Source organism: Chaetura pelagica, unplaced genomic scaffold (genome assembly GCF_000747805.2).
Source record: "Chaetura pelagica isolate M959 unplaced genomic scaffold, ChaPel_1.0 scaffold133, whole genome shotgun sequence".
Lineage (NCBI taxonomy): Eukaryota > Metazoa > Chordata > Aves > Apodiformes > Apodidae > Chaetura > Chaetura pelagica.
In genome coordinates this window covers 262,769-279,600 of record NW_009952795.1, presented here as the reverse complement: position 1 = coordinate 279,600, position 16,832 = coordinate 262,769, and positions in this window count along the sequence as shown.

Here is a 16,832-nt window from a genome sequence, read left to right as displayed (position 1 = left end):
AGCCAGGAGCTTCCCAGGCACTGGCACCTCTTGCTTTGCCATCATAGTCACCCACTGGTAGCCAAAGGGAACATGTTGAGCCTTGAAAGGTCACCAGGTTGACCTGGGCTAGTGTGGAGCACAGGCAGCACACATCCAGTTCCTGGCCCAGCTTGCTTGGGTCACCTCCATAAATCAGGCTGGCAGTTTCCAGTGCAGCCCCACCTCAAGCCTCCATTCTTCTCGATCAAAGCACAAGCCCCACCAAAGATGTCTGCCCCACCAGACATCACAACAACCTGCCTCAAAACCCAGCACATTTGCTAATGACACTGTGCAAACACCAACGTGCATCAGGCCTGTGGCTTCGTGGCACTGAGTCTTTGCAGAAGAACCTGCTGAAGGTATTGCTGCCTGCTTTGTCCTTCTCCACCCATCACCACATGCTGCAAATGCCTTGTCCTCTCAGGTGCAACCAGCACAGCTTCGAAAACAGCCACATTTGCTGCTGCTGTTGCTGCTGTCCACCTGCTTTTCAGGTGGATCAGCTCCCATAACTGCATCTCTGCCTGCCTGTGCATCAACTGGCAGAGAGGAGATGGCATGGACACAATTGGAGATGGACACTGGGAGGGAGTTCATATTTGTGATTTACTAGCACTGTGGCACTCAGGCTAAGCAGGCATAAGGGCAGACAAGGGCCTTCAGGTCCCAAAGGTGCTGCATGATCTGCCCCAGGCTTCTGGCTCACACCAGGCTGGGGAACAAGGCAACAGCATCTTCTCTTATGTGCCTCAGCTGCCAAACAAGTACTGGCTGAAAACTGCAAAGAACTAACAAAGCTGGGTCTGAGCCTTGCTGAGGTTAATCTTGTGTGTTAGGATCAAGAAAGCAATGAGATGTCCATCCCAACCAGCCTGGTTGCAAGTGTCTCCTCTCTAACAAAGATGCAGTTTGACCCATCTCCAATAGCCAGTTCCTGTTGAATCCAGAGAGTCCCACTGGAAAGATCCACAGCTGATCCGTAGATGCAGGTTAAGGAAGCACTTTGACTTGGTATTAGGAGGTTTGGAGGTCATGATGAGTGTGGAATATTATGCACACAGGGATGGCACAAGGAGTTGCTAAGACAACTTGTTGTATGGTCTTCTGTGGAGGTGACTTTCCCTCCACCTGAACAAAGCCTCTGGCTAGTGATGAATCTTAGCATCATATCCACTAGAAGACAGGAGAAACTCCTACAGCAAAACTCCCTCAACATCCTCTTAGATCCTGAGACCTACAAAGTAATGGGACACCTGACCACCCATCAGATATTCAGGCAGAAAAATGTGGGACCATCAGTATGACCCTCAAGGTCCATTGATCCCATTGGCTTGTCTTTAGCAATGGCCAAGAGAGATGTCTAGAGAAGAGTGTCAGGACACAGCAAATAGGTTGAGATACTTCCCCAAAATATCCAGTCAGCTTCCAACAATTTGTGGCTTCCTGTGCCACAGAGAGTGTTTTCATAGTTAATGACCTGTAGGGAATTTGTCAGCCATGAATTGATTGAGTTGCTTTATGAACCCCCATCGATTTTCAACATCCACAACATCCTGTTGCAGGGAGTTCCACTGCTTAATTATACACTGGGAGAAGAGCCATCTCCTCTCCTTTGTTTTGGACTTGCAATTTCTGGTTTCATCTGATGTCCTGTAATTCTTGTACAGATAGAGCTGCTGAACATACTGACCCTGCCCACCCTTCCCACATCACCCACTGATTTACAGTCCTCTGTCATAACCTGTCTCAGATGTCCCCTTCCAGCCCACTGAGCGTTCATCTACTTAGTGATATGGTGGCCACCACAGAGTTTTGACTCAGTGTCCTGAGTCTTTTCAAACTTCACTTTGCACTCACATGCCTTTTGAGGCCAGTGAACCATCTTTCAGAAACTCCCCAAAAGAGACCACAAGCAGTTGAGGCCCTTTCCTATGAGGCTGTGGGTATCCCATATGGACTCAAAGCAAAGGGGCTACCAAACATGAGAACATGGAAGTCCATCAGGCCAAAGCAGCTCTCACTCCAACAACACATTCCTCCTTGTTTCACTGAGGAGACAGGAGTCAGCACTCAGTGTCTGCAAGTGGTCTAGGAGGGCTGCATTCCTGGAAAGGGGAGAAAGATGCCAATATTTTTGTATTATACTCCAAGGATACTGGAGGGGAGAAAAACAGCTGAGGAGGTTTGAGTTCCTCCAGGGTGATTTCCCTGAATGAAAACCTGGAGCATGGCTGAGATTTTACAAGTGTAGTGATAGGATGAGGGGGAATGATTTCAAACTATTTGAAGAGGGGAGATTTAGATGAGATATTGGGAAGAAATTCTTTGCTGTGAAGGTGGTGAGACCCTGGCCCAGGTTGCCCAGAGAAGCTGTGGCTGCCCCATCCCTGGCAGTGTTGAAGGGCAGGTTGGATGGGGCTTGGAGCAACCTGGGCTGGTGGGAGGTGTCCCTGCCCATACAGGGGGGTTGGGACTGGATGATCTTGAAGGTCCCTTCCAACCTAACCCATTTTGTGAGTCAGTGACTCTGTGGCAGTGCAGACATCTCTGAGCAGTGGTATCCTCCATGAATCTCTCCCCATTCCCTGTCAGTGGGTGAACCACCTCCAGCACCCATGTTGCTGAGAAAGCAATGTCCTCACTGCTCAGAGCAGGGCAGAGCAGAACTCACAGGTGCTTTGCCAGGCAAACATTCATGCCTGCCTGATGTTTGCAAAGTCAGCAGAGATCAGATCCAGCCCTGGAGGGCCAGGCTCATCTTACAGACACTGACACCTGAGGAACCTCTTTAACAGTCAATGCTGCAGGCTCCTGGGAAGTGCTGCTGAGCATGCTGATCTCAATCCTCAGCCTGGGAAGACAGGAAGTGTAAGAGGACTTGGGTGAGCATTTTCCCCCCCTGATCACAGAAATCACAACCTGGCAGGGCTGGTGTGTGACCATCTCACCTGGCTTGTCATGACCAGAGCACCTGAAGAGCTGGTCAGAGCACAGGGCTGCAGGGTGCTCAGGGCTGTACAAACATGGACAGCCCTTCCCATGAACACAGCTCAGCTTTTAAGAGGCTCAAACTGAACTACAGGACCACCAGCAGACCCTGTTTGAGACCAGCTGGTGTTGGCTGGCAGTATCAGCCTGCCTGCCATGCAAACATCCCTCTGTCTCCCCAGCACCAGCATGTCCTTGCTAGGCAGCATCCCACAGGGACATCCCATCTGGGACACACCAGGGAACCAGACTCATTTCTGTTGATATCAGAACCCCAGGAAAAGAGATGCTTAAATTAGAGGCACTTCATAATTCCAGGTTCCTTCAAAACCCCATAAGCCCAGGACTCAAGGACGTATGGTCAGAGACCAGCAGAAGACACCAACATAAACAAAAGTGAGTATAAAGAACAACAAGGGACAATGGTGGGTCTTCCCAGACCTTCCATTGTGTAGCCATCACAGCACAGTGGTGTTTTAAGGAGACACCTGAAGGAGAACAAGGACGTTTCAAAAAAATTATCCTCACCTGTGCTTGAAAGGACAGGGCAGGAGAAAGCACAAGGGCACACAGACTGAGACTTGGGGTTGTTCAGCTTGGAGAAGCCTCCAGGAAGACCTTATAACAGCCTTCCAGTACCTGAAGGGGCTCCAGGAAAGCTGGGGAGGGACTTTTTGCAAGTGCAGGGAATGATACAATGAGGAGGAATGGTTTCAAACTAGAAAAAGGGGAGATTTAGATGAGATATTGGGAAGAAATTCTTTGCTGTGAGGGAGGTGAGACCCTGGCCCAGGTTGCCCAGAGAAGCTGTGGCTGCCCCATCCCTGGCAGTGTTGAAGGGCAGGTTGGATGGGGCTTGGAGCAACCTGGGCTGGTGGGAGGTGTCCCTGCCCATGCAGGGGGGTTGGAACCAGATGATCTTGAAGGTCCCTTCCAACCCAAACCAGTCTGGGATTCTGTCTGACAACAGAGCAAGAAGGCTGCAGATACCAGGGGCTGAACAGGATCCAGGATCAGGAGGATCAGTACAGGGCAGTGGTCAGGCAGAGAGCACCCCTGGACTGGTGAAGGTACAAGACTCCACAGCCCATAGTTGAGATCCATAGCTGTACAGAGGGTAGGAAGGACACAGCACCAGCAAGGCTTTGGCACAGCACAGTCTTCAGGGCTGGGATGTGTGTTAAGCATGAGGGGATAAATTCACTGTGTCAGCAGACACAGGGATGTCCTCAGGCTTCAGGAAAAGACACCAAGGCAGAGCAGCAGGAAGGAATTAGCTGTGCTGGGCACAGCCCAAAATCCATGAGGACCTGTCAGACATGGGCCAAGGTTTTAGTGAAGACATGTGCTGGGTCTTGGCATAGTGTGTGCACAGAAGTGGCAATCAGATGGAGCTGGAGAGGAAATCAGAGCCGAGGGAAAGTTGTTTCAGATGGGAAAGATTAAAATGTTTTTGGGCTGCAAGGAGGAGAACCAGAAGCCAGTGGAAGGGTAAGCAAAAAGAGAGCCAAAGCAGAAGGGAGCATCAGGTGACAGAGTGGGGGGGACAGCAGGGACGGGTCTGGGGCAGGAAGGGACTGCTAAAAGGGCAAGGAAGAGATGTGTTCTTGTGCCAAAGGCTCTTTGGAAGAAAACAGAGAGCTCCTGTTCAGAGCCAAAATGGGGGGGAGGATGAACAAGGAAACCAGCTTTATCACGAGATAGCCCACAGCAGGAGAGCAGAGGAGGGGAAGTGGATGCTGGAAGGTGGCCAAGGCTGGTGGGATGGACTGGAGAACCTGCAGGGAGCTGCAGGGAGCCAGGCACTGAGGAGAGAATTATTTGTCCCTTTTCAGTGATAGCCCATACCATGCCTTAGCCTAGAGACACTTCCAGGCAAGGAATTCTGTCCTTCAGGCTGTGCAGTATCTTCTCAGGTAGCAGTACAGCCCCCACCTGCAGCAACGTGAGGGGCAGAAGGCTCCTGGTTTCCTAGGACAGCATGGTGGCTGTCAAGGGATAACCAAGAAAGCAGTGCTCATGTGGGCTTGATAGGAAGTCAGGTCATGATGCAAGCAGATAAAAACTGCAGCTTGAAAAATTGGCATTGCAGTTATGAGCCATGGAAATGTTGCATTGGTGCCTCCAAGTGGAGAGGATCAGGAGACCCATGGCAAGTAGCCATGGTTTTACTCAGGGTCCTGCCTGGACAACTACCCAACCCTCACACCTTTCCTTCCCAGACATCCAAACACCTCTGCCCCAACTCTGACACACGATGTGGAAACTGGCTGCCTGTCCCTCAGTCTTCAGAGCTCACAAAACCTCCTGCAGAGCTGACACGGGCAGGTCACCTACCCAAAGCCAGAAGCTGTTTTGTCACCCTGATGAGGTTCCCAACCAGCAGAGCTGTCCCAGGAAGGTCCTGTCCCCAGGGGACCAGCACCAGCTCTGGCATGGCCACCCTCTGGTGGCCACCACACCTCTCACAGAGGCTCTCCACCTCCTACATGAATACCCATGGCTTCCTCCTCCTTGGTAAGAGGTGAACTCAGGCACACAAAGGAACCATGGTGGGAAACCTGGCTCCCCCACCAGCCCTTTGCAGCAGCCCCGTGTGGGCTCACAGGGCCAGAGTTCACCTCCTGTGCATTGAAAATGGAGAGGAAACCATAGGAAGGTGCCCACAACCATCACATCACTTCCTTCTGACTGCAGAATGTTTACTTCAGTTGGCCCATCCAGCAACAGCATCAAAAGAGACCAAGTAGAGACCAAATGCTACTATTAGAGGGGGAAAAAAACCAACTTTTTGGGACGTGCACTTCCTTTATGCTAGTTTGGATTTATTATTATTTCATATTCTGATCCTCCAACATTTTTTGTGTGTGCTCTCTACATAGGTCAACTCATCTATATCTGCCTGGTGGTTGGTGAACCTAGGTGGGCATGAACACCCAGGGAAGAGTTTGCTGGGGTAGAAGGCACAGTGCAGCTACTCAGAGAGAAGAGCCCAGGTCCTTCACTTCCTCCAGATGATGTCCAGGTGAAACATTACACTGCTGAGAACAACTTTTCTCCCCCTAAGGGCTGTGAGGGCATCTTGGGCAGCCCATGAAAGCTCATGGGTGCTGTGCCCACTTACAAGCTTCTCCCCTATGATGCTTCTTGTTCCCCAGGACACCCTGAAGGTTTCCCAGGGGTGGGGGTGCAATTTGAGAACTGCTGGGTTGGGACCAACACTAAAGCTGGACCAAATCGACCAGAAAAAGAAGAGCAAATATTTCTAAACAAAATATCCTTTGGAGATGCTGAAGAACAAACACCTGCTGCCTCTGTGCCAGCAGGCAAAGGAGAACTGGGACCAAACTGGAAAGTGAAAAGGAAGTCAGCAACCCAAGGAGTGACAAGTAACTTGGGTTTCTTGCATCATGCAGGATCCAGTCCTGCTGTGAAACCCCAGGGGGTTTGATCCCTCCCTCACCCACAGTCTCATCAACTGTGAGTCATTGCAGAGGGTCAGAAGAGGCTCTGGAGTCACCAAGCCCCACTCCAAGCTCATACTGGGGGAAACGACTGAGGAGGAGGCACTTATGGCAGTGTATGCACAAGCAAGTCCTCTCCAGCCATCCTGGGGGGCAGAATTGAAGCTGCCTTTGCCCCTGGGAAGGGCACCTCCACACCAGGTGGATGTTGATGCCTGTCAACCATCTCACTTGCTCTCTACTAGCTGGCAAGTAATTGAAACACAACCAAAGCAAACAAGGTGAAGGAAACATCTCTGGGATTTCCTGAGACTGAAAGTGTTTCTCCTGCCAGCTTCATCTGATGACCCCTAGATCCTGAGCTGTATGAGACAGAGACCAGCTAGTCCTTATCCACACCCTCTTAACAACCCAGGAGTCTCTAGACCACTCTTGTGTCCTCCCATGGTCATCTCTTCAAAGCTGAGAAGTACCTACCTGGCTGTTCCTTATGGGAATATCACTCTATGCTCCTGCCCTCCTCACTGCCTTCTCTGGACCTTTCCTCTGGTGTGGGGGACTCTGTATCCATGGTGCAGGGCAGAACTATTGTGATATTTCCGAGTTCTTCATTCCAACACAAGAGTTCCAGGCACCTCACCTGTGCTGGAGGCACCTTCACCCAAGACTGAATGTACCTGAGCAGGAAAGGCACAGAGGGTGGGACTCAGCAGCAGGGAATGTGCCTCTGATGAGGATAGGGGTGGTCAAGCTTGAACCATCCTCCATCCTGCCCCATCACCTGCAGGAGAAGGAGTCAGTGAGCACGGTTACATCTCCTGCAACGTGACAGGCCTAAAGGGAGCTCTGAAGGACCTAAGGCAGGAGCTTGGAGAGTTGCTGGCAGTGCAGGGAAGTGCTTGGGCTCACACAGAAGTGCTCGGGGTCACCCGTGTGACTGCCCCAGTGCTCTGCCTGCTACACAACCTGGGATGATCATCATCTGTGATCTTACGGCAACGAGGAGAGGTGGCTTCTTATCTGAGGGGAATGGAAAAGCAAGAGAGGTCAGTCCCTGTGTTATTCCTTCTGGAAAAACCCCTCTGGATGTCAGTTGGCTCTGTACTGATGCAGCTGTGCCTCTGGCTTTTGCAGACTGTCTGTCTCCCCAAGCCAAACCCACACTGGTGGTGGCACACAAGCCTGAGATGATCACAGAATCTAAATTCCCCCTCTTTCAGCTAAAAGGCTTTCCCCCTCATCCCATCCCTCCCTGCCCTTGTCCCAGGTCCCTCCCCAGCTTTCCTGGAGCCACTTCAGGCACTGGAAGGTGCTCTAAGGTCTCCCTGGAGCCTTCTCTTCTCCAGGTTGAACACCCCAACTCTCTGAGCTGGACTGGGACATTCTCTTGGGGGTGTGACATGGGACCTACAAGGATGGAGATATGGCCGCTGAACAGTAATGCAGGGATGTGCCAGGCAGGAGATCCTGGGCATCTCAAACAACATTGGAAACCCATATTTAGGCAGCTGAATAACTGCCTAAGTGTATCTTCCCAGTCCAAAGGTGAGTTCATCTCACAGAGAGCTCAAAACAACTGGACAATGAGCAGCTTGGACTGTCCTAGCTCTAGGCCAGGAGAGGGTTGGCATCCAGGGTGCCAATTCAGCAGCTTCCATTCCCAAACTTCACCCACAGAGGACAGGAATGATGACAGCTCTGTTCTCCAGCAGCTGCAGTAGACAAAAGCTGTGTCAGAGCCCAGCAAGGAGGCACAGAGTAACAAACTGGCCAAGAAAATGCATGGAATTTCCTGGCATAGCCAGTCCTGCTGGCACGATCCATGCTCAAAAGCTGGAAATTCAAATCCCCATGTTGTGAGCTGATGGGATTTTAAGTCACATATAAGCAGGACTGGCACCAATGAGTCATCATAGTGAGTGCTGGGAGGTGGTGATGCTGGGAAGAGGCAGCAGATCAAACAGAAATGCATTCAGAAGGAGGGGGGTTTTAAGGGAATTTCCTTGGGATGATCAGGGGCAATGGAGAAGGAAAGATACTGAAGTGGTGAGTGTGGGCTACAGGGAGCTTGTTTGGTAGCATGGATCCTGTATCTGCAATATCTTGGACATCATTAATGCCCCAAGGTCTGGAGGAACAAGGGACAGGACAAAGGGAAATGGCCTCAAGTTGCACCAGGGGAGGTTTAACTTGGATATGAGGAACAATTTCTTGCCCAAAAGGGTTGTCAGGCCCTGGCCCAGGCTGCCCAGGGCAGAGGGGGAGTCCCCACCCCTGCAGGAATTTCCAAGCCCTGTAGATGTGGTGCTGAGGGACATGGGGCAGGGGTGGCCTTGGCAGGGCTGGGTGAAGGGTTGGAGCTGATGACCTTAAAGGTCTTTTCCAACCAAAACAATTCCATGATTCTATAATATAGAGGTGGGTAGTTTCCAAACCAACAGTTGGGCTCTGGATCAGCCTTGGCCTTTGCCCAAGCCCCCAGCCCATGTTCAGAGGAAAGTTCCTGCGCTGGCCCCGCTCTTGCCAGAACTGAACGAAGATGAACAGCTCAGCTTCAACTTGCAAACTGAGACAAAGCCCTAACAGAAATTACAAGAGGAAGCTGAGCAGGCTCTAGGATGTCCTCTCGTCCACTTCTCCCCATTTGCCACAGCAAAAAGACATGAGAAGAGTTGGGATGTGCCCTGATTCCCCTGCTCTGGAAAACACTTTGCTCCGCTGCCATCGTTTTCTGCCCACCTACAACCCATGGCTTTGGTCTTTGTGCTCTTGGCACAGCCCGATGAACCCAGGAGCAAAGGAAATATTCAGAGGGCTGGAATCAGAAGCAGCCTGTGTTTGGGCTGAATAGCAAAAGGAGCTTGTGTGGGTTTCCCTTTCAAAGCCAGCTAAGAAAGGGTTTTGTTGTGACTCTGTCAGGCCAGAAGCACTGGGAAGTCTTGAATCTCTGTGCTTGTTTGTGCTTATTTGATGTTGGTATTTACTCTTTAGCTGCTGTAAGGGCTGAAGCAGCTCAGAGCTCTTACAGACAGGACTCTCTCTGGTCCTGGCCAGGCGAGGTTGGGGTTTGTCTTTTGGCTCAGAGACCCATGGAGCTCCCTCGGAGACCCAGACACCTTCCCACGCAGGACCTCATTGCTATGGGAATGGCCCCGTGATGCAGCCTCTGTCCTGGCCCAGACCCTCCTCTTGGCAGCCTGCTGAAGGTCCTCTTGCATTCAAGGGTTTTTTTCCAGCCCAAACACAGTGAGAAGAACAGCAGAGATATGAGTGTGGATGGAGCTGTAACTGGTGGAGATCTTTCCCTTGTCCAAGACCTCTGCCCTCAGACCACTGCATCATCCCACAGCTTCTGTGTCCTCTTCAATTCCCCCAGGCATCCCAGCAGCTGTGATGGGAAGGATATGTTCCCTCCCAGCTGGCCTTGACCTTCACCTGGCACCTCATCATCTCATCCCTGGACCTGGCTACAGTTTCCCACAGATCAGAGATCTCCAAAGCTTGGTGGTTGGAACTCACCCGACCTTGAACAGAAGACACAACATATCACCTGGAGAGACTCTCATGCCATCAAAGGGGCATCTCCTTGGCAGACCAGCACCATGGGAAGTTGCAGTGGCCTGGTGCTGGCTCTGCCAGATGTCCCTTGGTGCAACCTCTACAGCAACCACCCAATAGCAAGATAAGCACTTGAAGCAGGAGTACCTTCAGCTATGCATGGTCTTCTACAACCTCAAGGTATCAGCCATAAGCTGAGCCTGCAAGGTGGCCAACCTGGCCTGGAGACTGCAGTAGTCATGGTCCTCATGCAGAGCACATGACTTTGGCTGAGCCACCTCTGCCCCTATTCTTGGCACACAAGTTCCAGAGCACGAGTTCTTCCTCTCAGCCAGAAACCAACAGAGAGAGCACCTTTATTTCTGCTATTAAGGTGTATCAGGTGCTTTGAAATGTAGATACAAACTTATTCCAGGAAAGCTGCAAAGCAGGGAGCTCCAGGGAGGCTTTGGGTGATGCTGGTGGGATGGGATGGTCTCATCTTGAGTTGCTGAAGGAGGAGGAGCATAAAGAGAGGAGTGGAATGGAAGAGAATAAGGATAAATATTACCTAAAGAGTATTAATATTTAGTAGCTCAGGCCTTGGACAGTCTGTGAATTTAGATGTGAAGCTTCTGGAAGGACTTTTGTTTCTCATCTTCTCATTGGCACCAATTAATTAGATGAGCCAGCCTGAGACTCAAGACAAAGCAGGGTAACCCAAGCCAATCTGTCTGAAAAAAACCAATTATGAATAATTCAGTGTGAACACAGAAGCCCCAGTTAAGGCCAAACCTCACAGAGGGAAATGTGGATCTAAGATTTAATTTTTTTTAAGCTGGATATAGCATTTAAATGCAACTTTGGAGCTGCAGGCATGAGAGTTATAACTACATCTTGGGGTGCACTAAGAGGAGTGTGTCCAGCAGATCAAGGGAGGTTCTCCTGCCCCTCTACTCAGCCCTGGTGAGATCTCACTTGGAGTGTTGTGTCCAGTTCTGGGCTCCCCAGTTCCAGAGGGACAGGGATCTACTGGAGAGAGTCCAGTGGAGGCTACAGGGATGATGAAGGGACTGGAACACCTGCCTGAGGAGGAAAGGCTGAGAGACCTGGGGCTGTTTAGTCTGGACAGGAGAAGGCTGAGGGGGGATCTAATTAATGTCTATAAATACATGAGGGCATCAAGAAGGCAGGGACAAGCTCTTGTCACTTGTGCCCTGTGATAGGACGAGGGGCAATGGATTCAAACTGGAGCCCAGGAAGTTCCACCTCAACATGAGGAAGAACTTCTTTCCTGTGAGGGTGACAGAGCCCTGGGACAGGCTGGCCAGAGAGGCTGGGGGGGGTCCTTCTCTTGAGACTTTCAAGACCTGTCTGGATGCCTTTCTGAGTGATCTGTGGGTTGGGGTTTTTTCGGCCCTGCTCTGGCAGGAGGGTTGGACTAGATGATCTCTGGAGGTCCCTTCCAACCCCTGACATCCTGTGATTCTGGGCATCCTCCCTCGCTGCCTCATGCATCAGATGTTCCTAGGGATGTTCTTCCTGCCCCTGGAGACCTGACCTCAGCCAGGCAAGGCTCCAGCTGAGGGAACATCCTGGTCCTGGCTCCGTGGTCACCCGAGCTGACATCAGGATAACCTTACTAGTGTCCAGGGAGGGCCTTCCACTCTGCATGTGTGTGACAAGGAGGGACATGACCCCATCATGCTCCTGGCCCTGGAATTCTCCTCGGAGAGAGCTCGATGTCTCTCAGCTGGTGATGTGCTCCTGCAATGCCTCACATAGCTCATCTTGCAGGGCTGTGCAACTTCCAGAAAGACATGGAGGGAGATATTCCTGCCCTGGAGCAAGAGGTGGCCTTTTCTGCACACAGACAAGGTAGCACTTCACATTTTGTCACCCACTGAGCCCCATCTGATGTGGCATTTCAGCAAGGATGTCCCACCAAGGCCTTTCTCTGCAGCATAAAAAGCCCCTTCCCTGGCTCTCTCTTGCAGGCCACTCAGGACTTCTCCAGCTGGAGGCACTGGAGCATTTCCCACCCATCAGGAGATGGATGCCCATTCTGAAGCCAAGGTCTGGGGTTGCCCCAAAGGATGTCTCTGCCTGGGCTCAGGCTCTCACAGCTCTCTCTGGAGATCATCTCCCCACTGGTGAAGCATCAATGCTTCAGACAACATGGATGAGAGGATGGGGGTCACCAGGCTTATTGTGGGAAGCCTCATTTCCACTCCCAGTGCACCACTCCAGATGCTGAACAACCTCCTTTCCAGGGAATGTGGCACCACCGTGGAAGCCTTAGTGACCTGTTGGATGAAGCCCAGAGTGGAGCAGCTTTCCCAGTGCTTCAGAGAGGTCCCTTCCCCATCTGCCTAGTAATTTCAATTTGAAAGGATAACCAGTGTCAAATCCCATTTCAACACTGAGTGCTTCCAGAAGAGCCATGAGGACAGCAAAAGGAGGCTGCTCCTGCCTCCCTCTCCCCTCCAGTCAGGCAAAACCTCCAGCTTCCTACTCCCTGCCTTAAGGAACGAGGAGAATGGGGAAAGGAAGCAAATCTCAAGCCCAGGCTCATGCATTTTCACCCATCAGAAGACAATTTGACATGATTACAGAGCTTTCTATTCTGGTCTGCAATTGCAAGTTTATTAGTTAAGAGCACACCAGTAACTTTGAATTGTGGCTCCATTAGGAGGAGCACTCAAGCCTCATCATCTTCTGAATAAGACACTTAAGGAACCACCCACAGTGGTTATAACCTTTGATGGAGCTCTGCCAGTGGCAAGACTTAATGTGCTCCTGGTGGGAATAAGGAGAGGAGAGGGGGAAGCAGGTGGTGAATCTTCCAGCACAGGAAGCTGCAGAATGGCAGCAAGTCAGAACCATCCTTACCAAGGAGGTTCAGGAGATATTGATCTGCTGTCACTGCTTAAAGACCCAAAAGGGAATCAAGTTTAAGCAAATGAAAAGCCCCCTGTGAAAGTGCAGAAGTTGTGGAGGAAGATGTGTAGGAAATACAGCACAGGCAGGAGCTGGCTGGAGACTTTAAACCTTCACAGCAAAGCACAATCACAGAGTCACCAAGGCTGGAAAAGACCTCTCAGATCATCAAGCCCAGCCCATGACCAACACCACCACATCTTGAGACCTTGGCACCAAGTGCCATGGCACCATCCAGCCTTCCCTTGAACACCTCCAGGGATGGAGCCCAGTCCCCACCTGACTGCAACCTCCCTTCAGGTAGTTGTAGAGAGTGAGAAGGTCCCCCCTGAGTCTTCTCCAGGCTAAACAACCCCAGCTCCCTCAGCCTCTCCCTGTAAGCCTTTCCCTCCAGTCCCTTCACCAGCCTTGTTGTCTCCTCTGGATCTGCTGCAGCACCTCCAGATCCTTCTTGCACTGAGGGGCCCAGAACTGGACACAGGACTCGAGGTGATGTCTCACCAGTGCTGAGCACAAGGGGAGAATCACATCCTTGCTCCTGCTGGCAAAATCCAGCCTGGAAACCTCTGTACCCATCCATATCTCCTCTCCTGGGAGATGGGGCAGCTGGGCTCCATCATGGGACCAGGTTTAACATGGTGGACGTGACCACGGGGACACTCTTCACACATGGCCTTGCTGCACAAGTGGGAGCTCCAGCAACCCCTCATCACCTCCAGCAACCCCTCATCACCTCCAGCAGATGTGGACAAATCCAAGAGCCCACAAGGAGATGGAGCCATTCTCCTAATTTCACAGCAACAGGGAATTATTACAAAGGCAAGGAGAGATTTAGACCCAAACCCTGAAGTACCTAAAGTCCCTTGACCAGATGAACATTCATTCAAAGGACATAAACCTTAATAGATGATCATAGACTCACAGACTGGTTTGGGTTGGAAGGGACCTTCAAGACCATCCAGTTCCAACCCCCCTGCATGGGCAGGGACACCTCCCACCAGCCCAGGTTGCTCCAAGCCCCATCCAACCTGCCCTTCAACACTGCCAGGGATGGGGCAGCCACAGCTTCTCTGGGCAACCTGTCATCAGGTTGCCCAGAGATCATCAGACCAACCTATTGAAGGTTGATGTATTAAAAAGATACTAAGAATACTCAGATTTACAGCACAATCAGAGGACCAAGTATTTTTGGTTTTCTTAAGCCACAAACATCTTCCTAAACGGTGGAGCAATCCTTCCACTCCAGAATTTAAAATAAGTGAATTAAATAAAAACAGAGCAGAAATCAAATCCAAGCAAGTCTTGATGACAGGAAATGAAGGTTCTTGCTAACATGTGCTTTGTGAAAAGGAGAGAAATAATCTTTAAAAGATTTTCCTAGCAAAGGAGAGAGGCATCCTTACCTTGAACCCTTTTTCAAATGAAGGGGGAAAAAAAGCCCAGTCTCGGGGAGCTTTGGGAACCCCCTCCTGGTCACCACACAGGATCCAGCCCCGTAACAGCAACAGGGTGCAATAATCCCAGGAAAACTTCTGCTCAGTCCCTGATGTGCTGCTCAGTGAAACAAGAACACCTTTTACACAATCATTTTCATCTACCAGACAACCAGCTCCCTCTGCTGCTGCTTCTTCCAACTTGACCCAAACTTCCTTTTCAGAGATGAGAAGCCACCAGAAGCAGCTTATGAGTTGGGCCCAGCAGAGCACAGTCTTTGGGACTGAGAGGTCAGCTTGGTCCCTGCAAGATGCCTGGTGGCATCCAAAAGGCTCTGTGATCTCTTTAACATCTGCATGTGTCCCAGGTCCTGTGGGAAACCCACCAGAGCTGGAGGCCAGCAGATACTGGGGCACCTCCAACAGCCTGTGGCTGCTGAATGGGACCAAGCCCCACTATCTGTGTGAACAGACTTCAAGGTTCTTGGTTTATTTTCCACCCTTTGTTATTGTGGGGGGGTTTTTTCATATAAAAGAGGCCAGGGTTGTACCAAGACCAAACAAATGCCTTCAATGCATCACCAAGTGCCAGAAGATCAGCTGTCCCAGCCCTTGCTGTCTCCATGTTCACATCCCTCAGTGGGACCCAAATCTGCTGAGCAGAAATTCCAGGCAGGGGATATCACAGCAACCATCTCCTGCTTTATTTTGAACATGTCACCCTAACCACTACAAGTTGTGCCTTCAATCTCAGTTGGAGAGTACATCTCAATGGCTTCTCTTGAACCAAGGTGTTCATCAGCATCACTGCCCCTTGGAGATGTGGGGATGCCAGACACCTTCTGAGCTGGCAAAGATGAGGACTGGCAGCAGAAAGGTGAGGAAAATTATCTGCTGAGCATCACCCATGTCCACTGCAAGAGGAGCTACCATCATCCCAAGCCTCTGCATGGGCTCCAACACCTTACTTCAGCATCTTCTCCTGCCTGCAGTCTGTAACTGCTAAGGAACAGGGCATGGGTAGGACTTACCCCCCAGAAAAGGAGGAATGGTTGATCTGGAAGCAGAGGAGCTGCTCTGACTCGAGATGCCAGCTCAGAGCAAGGTCACAGCTTGTTTGATGCAAAACCACCAGGATGTGGCACAAACCCTGGATCAGGCAGTTTCCAGAAGACCAAGTATTCCCAGCCTGGGGTCACGTGTTATATTTTGGGCTGTATTTGAAGACACTTCTCTTTGGGTGAGAAAAGAGTGGGAAGAGATGGATAAAGAGACAACACAACAGAAGCTTTGCAACCACCATGAACAAGGAGGGAAGTACTGGAGAGCAGCCCCAGGAAGGAAGGAGGATGCACGACCTTCAAAGGGCAAGGTCCTCCTTGCTTTCTCTCCTGGCAAGCCCAGCAAACAGGCTGTGATGACAGAAGGCCCTACCCCTCTGCTGGTACCCCAGGCATCTGGTTGAACATTTGCTGTGCTGCTCACAGAACAAGGGGAGCCTTGGACCCTGCCTGTCCATGTCTGCCAGACCTGGCCCCCATCCATTCATGGACCAGAAGGAGGATTCATACAGCAAAGTACAGATGACTCCACCAGCTGCCCACAGGGCACTGTAAGCATTTTGCCTTGTATGGATGAGCTTCCAGCTCAGCCATGACCTGTTCCCACCACAACACCAGAAGGGAAGGAATCTGCAGAAAGGAGTGGAGAAAGAGAGCAGAGAGATTTAATGTCCAGATGGATATTTCAAAGAGGTTGCCCAGCCCTGATCCTGCCAAGAACCTTCTGCAGCCCCCATCTCTTCCTCCTCTTTGTCCCTAGCTGGAGAGCCACTCAGATCAGTGACAGTGGCACAAAGACTTGCTTCAGAAGGGTATGTAGTGAGAGGACAAGGAGGGATGGATTAAAAGTGGAAGAGGGGAGATTTAAGTTAGACATTAGGAAGAAATTCTTGTCTGTGAGGGTGGTGAGACCCTGGCCCAGGTTGCCCAGAGAAGCTGTGGCTGCCCCATCCCTGGCAGTGTTGAAGGGCAGGTTGGATGGGGCTTGGAGCAACCTGGGCTGGTGGGAGGTGTCCCTGCCCATGCAGGGGGGTTGGAACTGGATGATCTTGAAGGTCCCTTCCAACCCAAACCAGCCTGGGATTCTATGATGATCTCTGCCTTGACCTCTCTGAAACCAACACACTTGTAAATAGGGTATTGGAAGGAAGACAGATTGTGAGGACTTTGTCATCCCCACCTGACTCCATAACTCTTTGGACAATGACCAAACACCAGGTCAAAGAAGGGCAAAGAAACCTCACCACAGGGAGGGCTGGGAGGATGTTTCTCCTCATCCTGAGCTGTTGGAGTTTTTTTTTGCATGTTCCTTTCTCTGTGGAGCCCTAATTAGTGGCAGATGCACAGACCTCCTGGGCTACCCATGCCTGAAGTCAGGAGAGGAG